Genomic DNA, 16,767 nt, shown 5'->3' on the forward strand with positions numbered 1-16,767 from the left:
GTGGGTATGAATTTCACAAATGGTGATCTAATCATTTCCCTTTTTTTTTTTGAAAAACCAAGAAAATCCCTAGGGAAAAGACAAATAAACTACTAGAAAAATCAATACATAAGGGTGTGTTTGTCTTTAAAACATATAGTAGCAACTTTAATGTGTCCTATGTGCTGTAGCATGTAGTTTCAATTGGTCAAGCCTTGGTTAGAGATGCATCAGATGAACCAAGCCACAAAAAGGTAGGACATTTACTCTCCTTTAACTAAAACCATCAGCTTTGTGGTCATATGGCTTTTGTGTAGTTTAATAATAAATACACAAGAAAATTAGAATCATGCAAATTTTGTGGGGTTTAATTATAAATAAACAAGAAAACTAGAACCATGCATTAGAGGAAAATTAGAAATTTAGAAAAAGTTAAATTTCAAAATTTGTCTATTGTAAAATAGTTAATCAAATCAGATTTGAATCTATATGGATTTGATGCAGCGTGGAAGCAATGAGAATCGGAGCTGGCTATGCAAGCATCGGGCGTCCGCTAGCACCTAGCGAAAAACACCGATTTCTCTAGGAGAGAGAAAAAGGTAGCGAAAATAGGAAGAAGAGGAATTGAAGAAATTCTGAAAATCTGAAGTATGAATTTGATGAATAACTTTGGGAAAATAGCAGTATTTATAATACATTTGGAAATTGTAAAAGGACTAGGAAAGAACATGAATCATGATCTTGATCTTGATCCTCTTGGGCTGTCTTGATAAGGTCGACCCTCTTGGATTTCTTGGGCTTGTTCTTCCACCGTCCGATCTCCCTGGCTCTTCTTATGCATGAATCTGGGAGTTTTGGATTTCTTGATGCTTCTTGGAATCTTTGTTGGATCTTGATTGGAGTCTTGAGTTCTTACTAATCTTGGAAGAGTCTTGATAATCTTGGATTCTTGATAAGTCTTGGATTATTGGATTCTTGACCTTATCCTAGGAGCTGCCGCCCCTAGGTGTGAGATGGGCCTTGGGCTGGGCCTCCATCATTCTCCCCCACTTGGAGAGAACTCGACCCCGAGTCGCGACGAGGATAGGCAAGTGTTATCTCTGGCAGGTACCGGTGAAGGTCAGCAACGTTGAAGGTCTTGGATATACCCATATGATCTGGTAGGTCCACTATATAGGCATTGTCATTAATCTTCTTCACGATCTTGTATGGACCATACTTCCGAGGCTTCAACTTGTTGTAGGTACCTACGGGGATTCTTTCATTCCTTAAGAAGACCATAACCTCATCACCTACATCAAACACTTGAGGTCGGCGGTGTTTGTCTGCGGCCATCTTGTACTTGGCGTTGGATTGCTCTAGCTTTTGCTTCACGGCGTTTTGGACGGACTGGATTTGTTCTGCCATCTGCTTTGCTGAGACACTGGCGCTGGGTACTTTCGGTAGTTTTACTAGATCCAGCGCATGGTTAGGGACCTTCATGTACACGATGGAGAATGGGGATCTTCCTGTAGAACTATGCACTGCACTGTTATAGGCGAACTCAGCCTGGGCTATGGCGAAGTCCCACTGTTTCGGCCGTTCCCGGCATATGCTGCGAATTAAATTCCCTAAGGTTCGGTTTACCACTTCTGTTTGTCCATCTATCTGCGGATGAGCTGTACTGCTGAAATTAAGTGATGAATCAAACAACCTCCACAGGATCATCCAAAAGAGACTGAGGAACCGTGTGTCACGATCTGAAGTGATGGTCTTGGGTACCCCATGTAAGCGAACAATCTCCCTGAAAAATAATTTGGCTGTTGCGGATGCATCTGTTGTTTTCTTGCATGGGAGGAAGTGGGCCATTTTTGAGAATCTATCAACCACCACGAAGACGGAGTCCATGTTCCTTTAGGTCTTTGGTAAGCCTAGCACAAAATCCATGGACAAGTCTTCCCATATAGCAGTAGGAACGGGTAGGGGCAAGTAGAGACCTGTGTTCTGGGTTTGTCCCTTAGTTGTCTGACAAACATAGCACCTACTTACGATGGTAGACACGTCCCTTCTCAATTTTGGCCAGTAATATCGCCCCTTAACAACTTCTATTGTTTTGTCCCTTCCCAAGTGTCCTGCTAGTCCACCCCCATGCAAATCCCTGATGATCTTTTCACGGAGGGAGGTGCAAGGGATACACAGTTGTTTCCCTTTCATAAGGAACCCGTCATAAATAAAGAAGTCTTCTGCTGGCTGCTTATTCACACATTTCCCCCACACCTGTTGGAAGTCTTCATCTTGGGCATATAAGTCTTTTAGGCACTCAAAACCAAAGATTTCAACGTCGAGGGTCTTGATGAGAGCTACACGCCTACTAAGTGCATCAGCCACTTTATTTTGCTGTCCTGTCTTATACACAATTTTATATGGGAACTTGTCTAGGAAAACAGACCATCTGGCATGTAAATCACTTCTTAATTGCTTTTGCCCACTAAGATATTTTAGGGCCTGGTGGTCAGTATAGAGAACAAATTCTTTTGCAATTAGATAGTGTTCCCATGTAAATCCTTGTCATAAGTAGACCACTTCCTCCTCGCTTTACATAATTTTTCACTAAAGAAGGCAATGGGTCTTTTCTCTTGGGACAATACAACCCCTATGCCAACTCCACTGGCGTCACATTCAACTTCAAATAATTTATTGAAATTAGGTAAGGCAAGAACATGAGCAGTACATAACTTTTCTTTTATGAGAGCAAACTTTGCTCTTGTTCTTCTCCCCATTGAAATTTCCCCTTTTTCAAGCATTCAATAATGGGAGCCATGATACTACTAAAATTCTTAATAAAACGCCTATAGAAGGTTGCCAACCCATGAAATCACCTGACATCTGTGACAGTGGATGGGGTCGACCACTCCCTAATGGCTTTCACATTTTTCTCATCTACTTTCACACCATCCTTGCTTATAATAAATCCCAGGAATAATAAATTATCATTCATAAATATGCATTTCTTCAAATTAGCATATAATTTATTTTCCCTCAATGTTTTCAAGACCTCCCTAATATGTCCCACATGCTCAGTGATAGATTTGCTGTATATCAAAATATCATCAAAATAGACTACCACAAATTTACCAATGAAGGGGCGCAATACCTGGTTCATCAGTCTCATGAAAGTGTTGGGTGCGTTGGTTAGTCCAAAGGGCATGACCAACCACTCGAACAAGCCATCTCTAGTCTTGAAGGCTGTCTTCCATTCATCTCCGGGACGGATCCTGATTTGATGATATCCACTACTGAGATCTATTTTTGAGAAAACTACAGCTCCGCTTAGTTGGTCCAGCATGTTGTCCAGACTAGGAATGGGAAATTTGTACCCAATGGTGATCTTGTTAATGGCCCTGCTGTCGACACACATTCTCCAATGGCCATCCTTCTTAGGTGTTAATAAGGCAGGTACTGCACAAGGACCCATGCTGATTTGAATGTGTCCATTTTTCAATAATTCTTCTACCTTTTCTCGTAAAATTTCATTCTCCTTAGGACTCATCCTATAATGTGGGAGGTTAGGTAGACTAGCACCTGGAACAAAATCAATATGGTGTTGTATATCTCTCATGGGAGGGAGTTCATTTGGTAACTCCTCTGAAACTACATCATTAAATTCATCCAGTAATCCCTGTATTTCAGCTGGAATTGTATTTTCATCATTAACATCTTCTCCTTTTACTACTAGCAAATGTATCTCATGAGTATCCTTACATTCTTTAACAAATTACAAATGATGATGGGTGATGGTAAGGAAAATTTTCTCATGTGCCTTTGGAGTATTTGTAATATTTTTTTCTGCTATGGGTAACAAAGTATAACGTATACCTTCTTTTTCAAGTTGGTAGGTATTCTTCCTACACATGTGCCTTGCATCTGTATCAAATTGCCAAGGCCTCCCTAATAGAATATGGCAAGCATCCATATCTACAATATCACAATATGCTTCATCATGGTACTTACCAATTGAAAAAGGTACCTTGCAGCGTTCTTCCACTCGTACGCCGCCTCCTTCCTTGATCCACCCAATTGTGTATGGGTTGGGATGTTTTTCAGGAATCAACTGTAATTGTTGGATGACATCCCTGCAAATAATATTTTCTTGACTACCACTGTCAATAATTAAATTAAATAATTTTCCCTTGACAATACATCTGGTATGAAATAATCTGTGCCGTTGAGAAGTATCCTTACTTTTCTAGGACAACATTAATTTTCTTACCACACAAGTATACTCTTCATGTTCATATGGACCCTCTTCATCCTCCCCATCAGGTCCACAATATACCTCTTCCTCAATATCTTCTTCCTCTTCCCTTTCTACCATATTAACTGCCTTCCTCCTGGGACAGTCACTGGATCTATGTCCAACCTCATTACATTTAAAACATTTAATAGGAGCAGGCCTTGCATAAGGGTTACTGGGTTTAGGAGGGTTGGAAGGATTACCTCGAGTATGTCCTCCTGTAGTAGCCTTACCGGCGTTACTTGTACTTGCCGGGTGAGAAGGTTGTACAGCCGGAACTGACTTGTTCCTGTCGACAGTTGCCGGTCTGTTGTCGCTCCCGCTGTACTGGCGATAATAATCACTGCGTGCCTTGTCCTGAAACATTAATTCTGCTTTCAAGGCTAGGTTCCTTGCTTCCTGCACACTAAGAACCATCTGTACACCAATTTTATCTCTAAGAGACGGTCTTAAACCGCTTAGATAACGGGCTGCCTGCTGGTTATCACTTTCAGATAATTGATTTCTTTCAGCTAATCTCAAAAATTCAGATGTATATTCATTAACACTATGAGAACCCTGTGCACACCTCTGATAAGATTCAAACATATATTGTTCATAGTCAGGAGGTAAAAATCTACCTCTGATTAATTGTTTCATGCGCCTCCAGGTTCGAACAGGACCCCTTCCTTCTCTCATCCGGGTCTCTCTCATCCGTTCCCACCAAACAGATGCGCCTCCCTTTAATCGGAAAGCTACTAATTTTACCCTTCATTCCTCTGGTATTTCCATGTAATCAAAGAACCTATCGACTTCTGTGATCCAATCCAGAAGTCCCTCTATACCAAGATCTCCACTAAAAGTAGGAATATCTACCTTGAGTTTAAATTCATCATTATTCCTACGGGGGTTGAAATTACCTTGATTGTGCCAATTTCTACCATTTCTGTCGTTGCCGGGAAGAACTGGAGCACCACCAAATTCGAAATCATCATCACTGTCGTCAAGAACTAGACGTCGGGACACAGTAGCGACGAATAGTCTGTCGTGGTCGTCTCCTGCGATCTGTTGTGGATTTTCCCGGATTCGTGGGACAACCTCCCGTAACAAGGTTTGCAGTTGTTCGGTCACCTCTGCCAACTGCTGTTCGATGTTACGTGTGGTTGTACGATGCTCTTCGATTGCTCTCCAAACAGTTGGGAACCCCTGATCTCCATCATCACGGGGTGGACTGCGACTGCTACCGTCTGGGTTGGACATGACTGGGCGAATTCCCTGCTCTGATACCACCTGACGCAGTGTGGAAGCAATGAGAACCGGAGTTGGCTATGCAAGCACCGGGCGTCCGCTAGCACCGGGCATCCGCTAGCACCTAGCGAAAAACACCGATTTCTCTAGGAGAGAGAAAAAGGTGGCGAAAATAGGAAGAAGAGGAATTGAAGAAATTCTGAAAATCTGAAGTATGAATTTGATGAATAACTTTGGGAAAATAGCAGTATTTATAATACATTTGGAAATTGTAAAAGGACTAGGAAAGAACATGAATCTTGATCTTGATCTTGATCCTCTTGGGTTGTCTTGATAAGGTCGACCCTCTTGGATTTCTTGGGCTTGATCTTCCACCGTCCGATCTCCCTGGCTCTTCTTATGCATGAATCTGGGAGTCTTGGATTTCTTGATGCTTCTTGGAGTTTTTGTTGGATCTTGATTGGAGTCTTGAGTTCTTACTAATCTTGGAAGAGTCTTGATAATCTTGGATTCTTGATAAGTCTTGGATTCTTGGATTCTTGACCTTATCCTAGGAGCTGCCGCCCCTAGGGGTGAGATGGGCCTTGGGCTGGGCCTCCATCAGGATTTATATTCGAAAAGTCAACCGATCGAGTCAAATCGAATATTCGATTTATTAATTGAAATCGAATTCGAATTCAAATTGAATCGAATATTCGATTTATTAATCGAATTTGAATTCGAATTCAAATTAAAATATTTGATATCCGTTGGATATTGAATCAAATTCGGATATTAATATTTATAATCGGTTTTGAATTCAAATCTAGCCTGATTCGATTTGAATTCGATCCCACAAATAACAAAGCTCTACGGTTAGTCCATGCTGTATCGCCTTTCCATTCCTTCAAGTCTTACCACCATCGGCATGTATCAAAAGAAATGGATACGGGTTAATTCTTGATTCACAATACTCCCTCTTGCTACTTTATCATGTTTGATGAACTTTTTCTTTGTCCACTTTACTACAGAAGTTCCATCGTGACTTGCCTCCAACGGTAGTATTCGCATATGGGACCTCCTAAATGGCCGCTACTGCTCCCAGTCCCACAGTCAAGACTCTCCCGAATAACCACCACTGTTCCCGGTCCCATGATTGAGACACTCGAGGAGTACCAACTTATGTGATGTAGCAAAATCATCTCCCTCAAAATCACATATTCCCATGGGATCGAACCGTCCCCACTGCCTTTCCCAAGAACGGTGGCGTTCCCACTGTCGTCCATCTCCACACGGCGGTGTCCACGAGCCACAAAGTGACGGCAACACCTTTGCCTCGTTCACCTCCAACTTTAGAGACACCGGACCCGCCTCATCCTAGCAGACTTACACACTTACCCCAACGCCCAACACTTCGGGAACCACAGGTACCACGATCATGCGCCTGTCTCTGTAATGACAGATGAGCTTCAAGAAAGCATCATTTTTTTCCCGAATTATAGAAGAATAAATCAAAGAAATGCCAAGTGGGGAAGCTAAGGAGGAAGAAGGGAAGATAAGTGTGACATCTAATCTCACGATGAAACCAGATTGATATATACTTCTGATAAACAAGTGAAGCTTGTCATTTGTAACGTCCTCCGTGATATGAGCGACAACAAGGTCACTCATTGCTCTGGTTCCTCTCCTAAACAGAGTTTTCATTCCTTGCAGAGTAGCCAAAGAACCCCAAACCCCCGCTTTCGTTAGAGACCAGATCTGCTCCTTACATCTGGCGCCTCACACGCACATCCTATGAGAACATCTCCTATACTTATTAATCATTATTGATAGGAGATGTTTCCAATGCATGGTCGATGTGCTTGTGAGGCTTCCATTGTAAGGAACAGATCCTACTTCCTTTTGTTGCTGTTCTTGGCCTTGGTAGAAATGGTATTAATACCCAGATTAGGATAGGTATTTGAAAACAAATTTATGCATCAACTTAACGTTTTTCAGTCCAAGTTAGTGATGGAAGTGATGTACTTATTGATTTTTTTTTAATTTCAGGGGAAGTATTTATTAAAATAAAATTAAAGAGGATATTTTTATTATTGTCAGAAAGTTCAGGAGAGATATCGTATTTTACCCTTTTGTATGGTGGACGAGAGGACGAGACAGGATTTTGGATTTCGATTCCTCAAAGAAAAAATCGTGCGAATGGGCCGGCCGCATTCATACCCAAGCTCGAATAACTTTGCGTATACAAACATATATCGAGGATATTTTTGATGTATGGTTGGTTTATTTTTTTTCAGACTACATATATAGTTTTGTTTGCAGGGGATCCGGTCCTCAGACCCGAGCTCATTGTAGATTAATCTTTTCATGGGTCCTAACATGTCTGTGGGGCAAAGGATAGCACAAACTTGGTTAACAGATAGGTTCAATAAGAAACCAGAAAAATGTTGCAACACATGGAGGAAGGTTTTTGAATGATCAAAACTTTTCTTAATGGCAAATTTCTTAAATTATTTTTAAGATTTAGAAAATTGATTAAATTATATTCCTACTATTTTAATATTTTAAAGCATCCTTTATTTTTAACAATCGATGGACAGTTTTCTTTCCATTAAGTCTCTATCGCAAATCGACTATACATGATTTTACGTGTTGGGTAATTGTCTAAAATCCACCATTACTTTTTATCAATTCTTTTAAATTTATTATAAAACTCACAATACTAGTGAGATAACCGCATATAACTTGATTAACAGGCATCACTAATTTATTACTTTACCCTTTATGAGTGTGAATATTAAAACATTTGGACAGACGTGTTGGCATCGTTCTTGTGAGTCTGAATTCTTCCATGCAAATTATCGACATACTGAACAGAGGTGACGACAAGAGCCCAAGGTGCTTAATGGTGGGTCCAAGCGTAGGTTTGCGTAGTCGAAAGCTGAAGAAAAGGGCGTGAAACCAGATCTGAGCTACATTGAGAACTTCGGCGGAAGATAACCGGAGAATGAGTTGTACTGCAAGAAAAGGGCGCGAAGACGGGAGCATCATTCTTGTGTCAAGAACGGAATTAGACACCCGTTTTTGTACAAGTGAAATTTAGACACCCGTACAAGAACCGGAGAAGGAGGGCACGAAGACGGGTGCATACGTTTTGCTCTTCAATCCCCGGAGAAGGAGGGCGCGAAGACGGGAGCATACGTTTGTCGCTGAAGATTGGGCGCTTAAGGGAAAGGTAAGTGCTTAAGGCAACCCCCAAGTTATGAGGACGATCGATCAGACTCCAGAAAAAATGGGTGTAGGGAGTGAAATGGGTAGCCAAGGCTACCAAACCGATCTGGGCTCCGAGTCGAACACGGGAAGCGCGAGAGTTGGGTTCAGTGGCCCTCTGAGCGGCCCCTTTACCAGCAACAAGAAAGGTGACCCGGAGACGGCATTACTGGCCAGCCGTCTGGAGCGGCGGTGGCCTTCTCTGGGCTCCCAGTTCTCCATGAAGATACGACAGGTCTCACAAGAGCTCCGACGCATTACTTCCAACAATAGGTTCAACAGGGTCGGTCGAACCAAGTCGGGAGTCACCCGTGCCGTACGAGGCCTCCCGTTTATCACCAACAAGTTCAAAGAGAGAGAGAGAGAGAGAGGAAGAGAGCAACATTAATTGAGAGCAGTGGAGTGGCGTATGTTAGCAAAGGTGGTGGACCGGTGAGTGAACGGTTCTTTCTTTGTTTCAAAGAAAGAATTAAGGGCATTTCAGTCAAAAACAATTAATAAGCTGATTCATTCAACGGCAGTTTGGTCATAAAACTTGCATATTGGTTGAAGTGGATAATTTGGGTCAATGAATTTTAACGGTATTCTAATGGACGGTGAATTTTAGAAAATAAAATCTTTGACATGTAGAGTTTTGGACATTTTGAAAAATTATAATGAGTTTAAGAGAATTCATAAAAAGTGATTATGGGTTTTGGACAATTTCGATATTTAATTTAATTTAATTTAAATTATATCCAAAATACCCACTCAATGATTACACTTCTCTAATCAAACCGATGGAAATGGCATTTGATCAAAGTTATTATGAATCAGGAAGGTCGCCAGAGATCCACTCACACGGCCGAGCAAACCAACGGAAGCTCCTTGTTCCCTGATCTCTCTCTCTCATACCAATTCCACCCAGAAACCCAAAAAACTCACCGTCTAGCAAACCAGCGGCAACTCCACCCCAAAACCCACCTCTCTTCTCTCTCTCTCTCTCTCTCTCTGTGGATTTTGACGTCAGATCTTTCTATAGATTGGATTAAACGAGGATAATTTCTTCTCTAAGATCTGCAATGTAAACTAAGGGTGTCAATAGACCGGTTTTGGATTGGACTCCGTCCAGTCGAAAATTAATTTGGACAGATTGGATGGATCAACAAAACATATTAGATTGGACCAATCTGGATTGAACCTGGTCTGTTCATAATAAATTTATATTGGGCTAGGTTGAATTAAGTCAATATCTGGTCCATTGATATAAGATAAGAATATAGGTGTCACTGGACCAAGTTTAGGTTGAAACCAATCTAAATCAAAATGAATTTGAACAGATTAGATGGTACAGACATTAAATTAAAACAATTCAAAATGGTCCAAAATATTCATTGAACTGAATTAGACCTGATCCATTTGTAATATATTCACATTGGACTGGATCGGATTGGACTAAATCCAATCCACTTTGACACACTTTGTAAACTAAGTTGGTTTTCTCATTGACTTAGGAGCAGCTTAATCTCCGTCCATCGCGTATAGAATGTGTCCTAGACCATCGGTTCAACTTAGAACTACCCTTGAATTTTCAAACCTGACTAACTATGTGCCTCCAGATTGGGAGGTATTGGTCAGATCATTAAGCGGTAAAGAAGAAGGAAAGGTGGGTTTTTAGGATTGGAAGTATTAGGATCGGAGATTACAGGAGAGGTGGAAGTGAGAACTAGCGGGGATTTGCTCTTCACGGTAGACGCGGCAGGGGCGACGGTGAAGGGTTTGTGGCAGGATGGGCAGCTGATCCTTCTTACGGGTGAGAAAAAAAACTGAAAAACCGAATCGGTTAAAAAACTCGATCGAAACCTAACTGACTGGTATACATATATTTTTATATTATATATATATTTACAATTTTTATTATTTATTATATATTTATAATATATATTGTAAAAATAAAAATCTTAAAACCCATGAACTGAATCGATAATTAACCGAACCGATCAATTGATTAACCGACTGATTTTGATTTGGTTTTAGTTACCGATTTTTTAAAAACCGATAGCATTGGTTCAATTAAAAAAATGCCCACGATTCGATCAACCAAACCATGAACACCCCTAATCCTCGTTGTCTTCTGCGACCTAGATCTTATATGAAGATCACAGAAGACATGACAACCGCAACGGTAAAAGGCTTTCTGGTAGGACGGGTAGCGGTGACGAACGTTGGCAAGAAAGACATTCTTCAACTAATCTTTTTTGTCTTGGGGCAGAAGACTGTTCTTCGGCTCGATTCTCTGTTTTCTACGGTTCAAAAATCAGTACAATGTGTTTGTAACATTTCGTTTGTAACATTACTACTAAAGCAATTAATTTGTGCCGCCTACATGATTGGTCATCCACTTAAGGGTGTCAATGGACCGGTTTTGGATTGGACCCTGTCCAGTCCAAAATCAATTTAAATGGATTGGATGGATCAACAAGACATATTGGACTGGATCAATCTGGTCCAAAATATTTATTACATTGGATTGGACCTGTTCTATCTGTAACAAATTTATATTAGACTGGGTTGGATTAATCCATATCTGGTCTATTGTTATTAGATAAGAATATATGTGTCAATGGACCTGGTTTAAGTTAAAACCAACCTAAATCAAAATTAATTTGAACAGATTAAACAGTTCAGGCATTGAATTGGATCGGTCCAAATCAATTCAAAATATTCATTGCATTGGATTGGACCAAATCCAGTCCAATTCACACCCCGTCCAGTAAGACATTCATTATCGATGACAGAGCCAGCCACTAACGAGGGATACAAATAATGCTATGGGTTTCAGGGGCTCGATGACATAGCCAACCATACACAGCTCTTCCTTCGTTTCAATATCACCGAGTGCCTCTGGAATTGATCCACCAATGCGATTCCCCAAAAGAAATCTGCGATGCACAATGATGTTTGAAATGCCATTAAATGATTCTTTTAGAATCATAGAATGAAAATGCAATTACAGGAAAAGAATAAGAGTTGTTACATGGTAACGAGAAAAAGAAAGAGGAGGATGACCACTGTTGCCGAAAGTTGCAGTAGCGGCGATGAAGTTGAGTATTGAGGAGTGAATCAGAGTGAAGGTGATACAGGGAGGTGATCATTGTTGTCATTTTATTTTGAAAATTTGAAGAAAATAAATAAAAGATCAAATAGTTTTTTTTCATTTTCCCATAAACAGGAGTTAATGGCAAAAAGGATTTGGTTAATTATCAAAAACAATAGAAATACTTTAAGATAATACTGAAACAGTAAGAATAGAATTAGTCAATTTTTTAAACCTTAATGACCTAAAGCTTACCAATAGTGTTAAGTTAGCAAGTTTTATAACTCGTTGTGGTGAAGACTTGAAATCAAATTAAATCCCATTTTTGGTTGGGTTTACCAAAAAAAATCCCATTTTCCTCGGAGCTTTGGAGAATGGGCTAATCGCATTGTATAGCCCATAAATCGAGAAAAATTAGGAGAAGAAGGTATTTTTCAGTTAAGTGAAAGTTGGTTTGGGACTTGGAATTTTACATAAATTTATTTTTACTTATAATAAATATTTTTGTTTTATATTTAATTTTATACTGAAGCCGTCAAGCTAAAGGTGGTGGAGCATATATATTGTACCCGGTTTACAACCGGAAAGTAATCCTCCTAACATACAGAAGAAGGGGGCGGCCGGGCGGGGGAATCCTTTCTCGATCTGTGGGCTCTAGGGATGATCATGGGCAGGGTTCAGCTGGGCTTAGCACCTATGGTGAGTTGTATAGCCCAGCCCTGGGCCAAGCTCAATTTCCAAGCTGTGTTATAATTGATAACCCCAAAAACTCTTCCTCTCTCTATTCTGGCTCTGCCTCATCCAAGTCCTGATTTCCTCCTCAGTAATGGGGCTAGTCTGAATTAGATTGTGACAGCTGTGCTTTTGGAACATCTTCTTATGAATGAAAACATAAGTGTTGGAGATATTTCTAATATACAGCTGCAATGTGCTGTGAGATGGGTGTGAGGAAGGAATCTGGATTTACTCTTCACAGAATGTAACTCACACCAACCTCACAGCCCTATGCGCTTGTGTCTAAGAACATCTCCCCATAAATAATAAACACAAACCGGAGACATTCCCAATATGCACTGAGAGGCATTGTGAGGTTGGTGTGAGGAGCGTCCTGTGAGAAACAGATCAGATAATAATGTCCCCAATGAGAACTTTCACAGGCCAATTTAACACATTAACTTATTAAATACCCATTTAAGTTTTGTTTGGTATTGTAAGTCTTAATATTTGTACTTCAAATTTTACATTAGTGCGATGTAGGTATGGCATATTTGATTTTCAGATTTTATACATCTTTTGCATATGATTGTATTTGGGGGGTATTGGCTGCAACAGAGGCATTTCCACATTGATTGATTGTCCTATGTGTTGTCTAGTTGCAGTTAATGGCGCTTACATGTTTTAATTTACTATAAAATATTATACATTTTTAAGTATGCTAAAACACCTTTCATTCCTTATTTCAATGGAATATTTCTAAGTATAAATATTGATACTTAATACACCATAATGAGAGTACGAATATATAAAATTCAATCCAAAAACACCGTACCGCCCATCCCATTTAACGTTTCATATAGAGTGAGATTATTCAAGTGCAACAAGCCCACAACCCATCCTACCAATCACGGCATCAACTTGAATTTGTGACTTAGTTATAGGTAAGAGTGTTAGAACCCATTCAATATTTAACAAATGCCAAAGCCAAATTAACCCAAGTTGCACCCCTAATACTAATATGATACCATGGATTGGGCTGTTAAGCAGATCAGGTGTAACATGATTGACTAAGGAACTGGAAAAAATAAAAAGGAAAAATATATATATATTTGTTAAAAACCTTACGACCTTCTTAAAAGTATATTTATTAATTTTATGTTTGGTTTGAAGGAAAAAGTAAGAAAAGGAAGGGAAATATAAGGAAATGTATAAGGGTCAGCCGTTTAGGAAGGGTATAAATATAATATATGTACAGTGCAAAACAAGATTCATTTTTGGTGGAACGAAAGGTGCTATACAAGATCAGGGGTAAAACGCCTCTAAAACACCACAAAAACAAATAAAAAACAAAGGCCAAGGAAAAAAGAGGAACTAGAAAAGATCCGCTAAAAGCTACATGTGTCAACCAGTTTGTCGCTTGATTCGCTTCACCATAAACATGTTTGGAGGTGACACCACAATCTATGAGCTCCTTAAGCTGCATACATTCTTTGATGATTGTCATGGTTTTTAAAATTGGACTGAACTGGATGGTTGGACCGAAAAAACCAAGAATCGGTTCTGCTTTTCACCAAAATCAGATTTTAGTTAAAAAAACATTTATTTGGTCAGCAAATTGCTGACCTGAACAGTTGAATCGTTCGAACCATTCAATAGTTTTGATCTTTTCTTATTTTTTTTATTTTTTGTCAGAACGGACTGACCATTCAATTCAAACAATCGTACCATTCAACCCGGAAACCAACCCCTGACCGGTTCATTCGCCCAGTCAGTTTTAAAAACTTGGCAGTAACTTTATTCATAAGACAATCAATGACCAGTCTCGAAGCATTTTCAATGACAATCATGAAATACTTAAAGCTGAGAGCCATGTTGTGCGCCTCTCATGCCACCCAGGCTTCAGCCAGATTAATGGTAGACTTTCCAATACAATAATTTTTTTATATCTAATATTCTATCAAAATGTTCCCTAGCAATACAACTGATTGAACATATATTATCAAAATGATCCCTAGATTAGGAGAGTCATCAAAATTAAGTGCAAATATGAAGTTTACATGACAATAACAATATGAAGTGCAAATATAAAATTTACTAATGGAACAATTATGTCTTCACACAGGGTGCTTTACACCGATTTTACAGGCACATCCCATCATGCATTTGAAATATTTTTCATACTTACATGTTATTCTATAGGAGAGATGTTCTTAATATGTGCCCTTAACGTCAGTGTGAGGCACCTTGTACGAGGAGCAGATCCCAATTCATCACTCCGTGTCACCTTATGGGAAGCCCTTCTTTTATTAGATGTGAGAGAGGTTGCTGATGATATTTTACGATATGCATATAACAGAATTACCCTTTTCTTGGTTATTAACGAGATCCGCATGTTTACAGAATTAACCAATCCGTGGGGCTACACAATGGGAGTAATCATCCCCCAACCCATAAACTCCTTCAATTTATGGAGTCTGGATCAAGTAGGCATGCCATGTAAGCATGTTAAATGAGTATTTTTAATTTTTTGACATTTGTCTTTTGAAATACCTCCAACTTACCATTGAAAAAGATTAAAAACAACTTTTAACAATTATTAGAATATTTATAAAGTGATCATTGGATGTGCTTTCTATGTTGTGCTTATAGGATCCAATGCCCAATCTAAGTATAAACAGGATTCAATCCCAAGTCTTTACTACAACCAAAAGGAGACATGCTAAACCCAGGTACAGATGGGATTCGATCCCAAATAAAGAACTGTTTAGTTTATAAGAATAAGTGTGTAGAATCATAACCAAAATGGTTGATTCTAATTTCATCTGTTTGATTGGATGGAATGGGTTGTAGATTCCCATTCTGGCCTCCCCTCTTGGGAGTCTTGCACTTCTAGCTGGTTCCTGCTTATGCGTTATGGCAGAAACTTGATATTTTGTATTAGTTTCCTGAATTTCTGTTTATGTGCATATCGGCAACTTTCCTAAGCCCTACCTAAATCTGCCACATGAAAGTTTGCAGCTCACATCTGTGTAACCATGGTCAATCAAATTCTGCAGTATCTACATTGGCATCAGCCTGTTTTTCCCCCTCAAATTTAAAACATGAATTGATCTATCCTTTTGTTTTAGATCGCTAGCATGTCAAAATTTTATTATGAGGTTGCTTCGATTTGAGCGCATGTTTCAGCCCAGTCTATGTAAAGCCATTTGAGAGGGCTTTTAGGGTGATTGAACTTCATTGACTTAGTCGCTTCTGAGAAGTTATCTGAGATTTTATGGTTGGAATCGGAATTAGAATGGTCTATTCCCCCTATCTATTTGGTTCAGATAGGAATCGAAATCAGATTCTTATTTCATGAAGAGGTTGGAATCGGAATCAACCATGATTTTCAAATTTGTCCCTAATAAAAATAAAATAACAGAAAATGCATAAAAATATCAAAAATGCAGAAATTATAATAATTTTATAAAAAATTAAAAAAAATGCATGAAAATACTCAAAATTTGCAGAAATTGCAAAACAAATATAGAACTTTTATAGAAAAAAATACAGAAATTAGAACAATTTCTTTTATCTCTGTTTTTTCTAATCTTTTAAAAGTGGATGAAATGAGCAGAACAGAGGCCCACTTTATTATTATCTCTGTTTTTTTCCAATCTTTTAAAAGTGGGTGAAACGAGTAAAACAGAGGCCCACTTTGTGGGGGAAGCTCGGGGTGCATGTACAAGACCAGACATAGGGATTTGGATGGGGCAATCTCACTAAGAAAGAAGAAAGGGCAGGTGGATACTGAAGTAATGAAGAGAGAGACGCTATCACGTACTAACGAAAAACCAGAAGAATAGAGTAGCCTTCTTTGAAGAGCATAGAGTAGCCTTCTTAGAAGAGTGAGCTTTTCTTCGTTCACACATTGACACATGAAGCACACAAATCATACACAGCTTCTCTCTCTGGTATATGTTTCTTCTAATACCTGTGGAATGGGAAAGGAGATGACACAAACAGCAATAAAAGGTCGAACAGATGAGTTGCAGTTGCAGAGGGAGCAGAAGCAAAAGCTCGAACAGAAGACGCAAATAGCAAGAAAAGCTCGAGCAGATGAGTTGCGGTTGCAGAGGGAGCAGATCATAAGCAAAATCTAAAGCTCGAGCAGACGGCACAGACAACAAGAAGAGTGGTAACTGATTTGGAGGAAGAAGAAGGAGGAGGAGGAGGCAGCAACGACAAGGAATAGTATGGAGGTTGA

This window comes from Nelumbo lutea, chromosome 2 (genome assembly GCF_056320005.1).
Source record: "Nelumbo lutea isolate HS-2025 chromosome 2, American lotus-T2T, whole genome shotgun sequence".
Classification (NCBI taxonomy): domain Eukaryota; kingdom Viridiplantae; phylum Streptophyta; class Magnoliopsida; order Proteales; family Nelumbonaceae; genus Nelumbo; species Nelumbo lutea.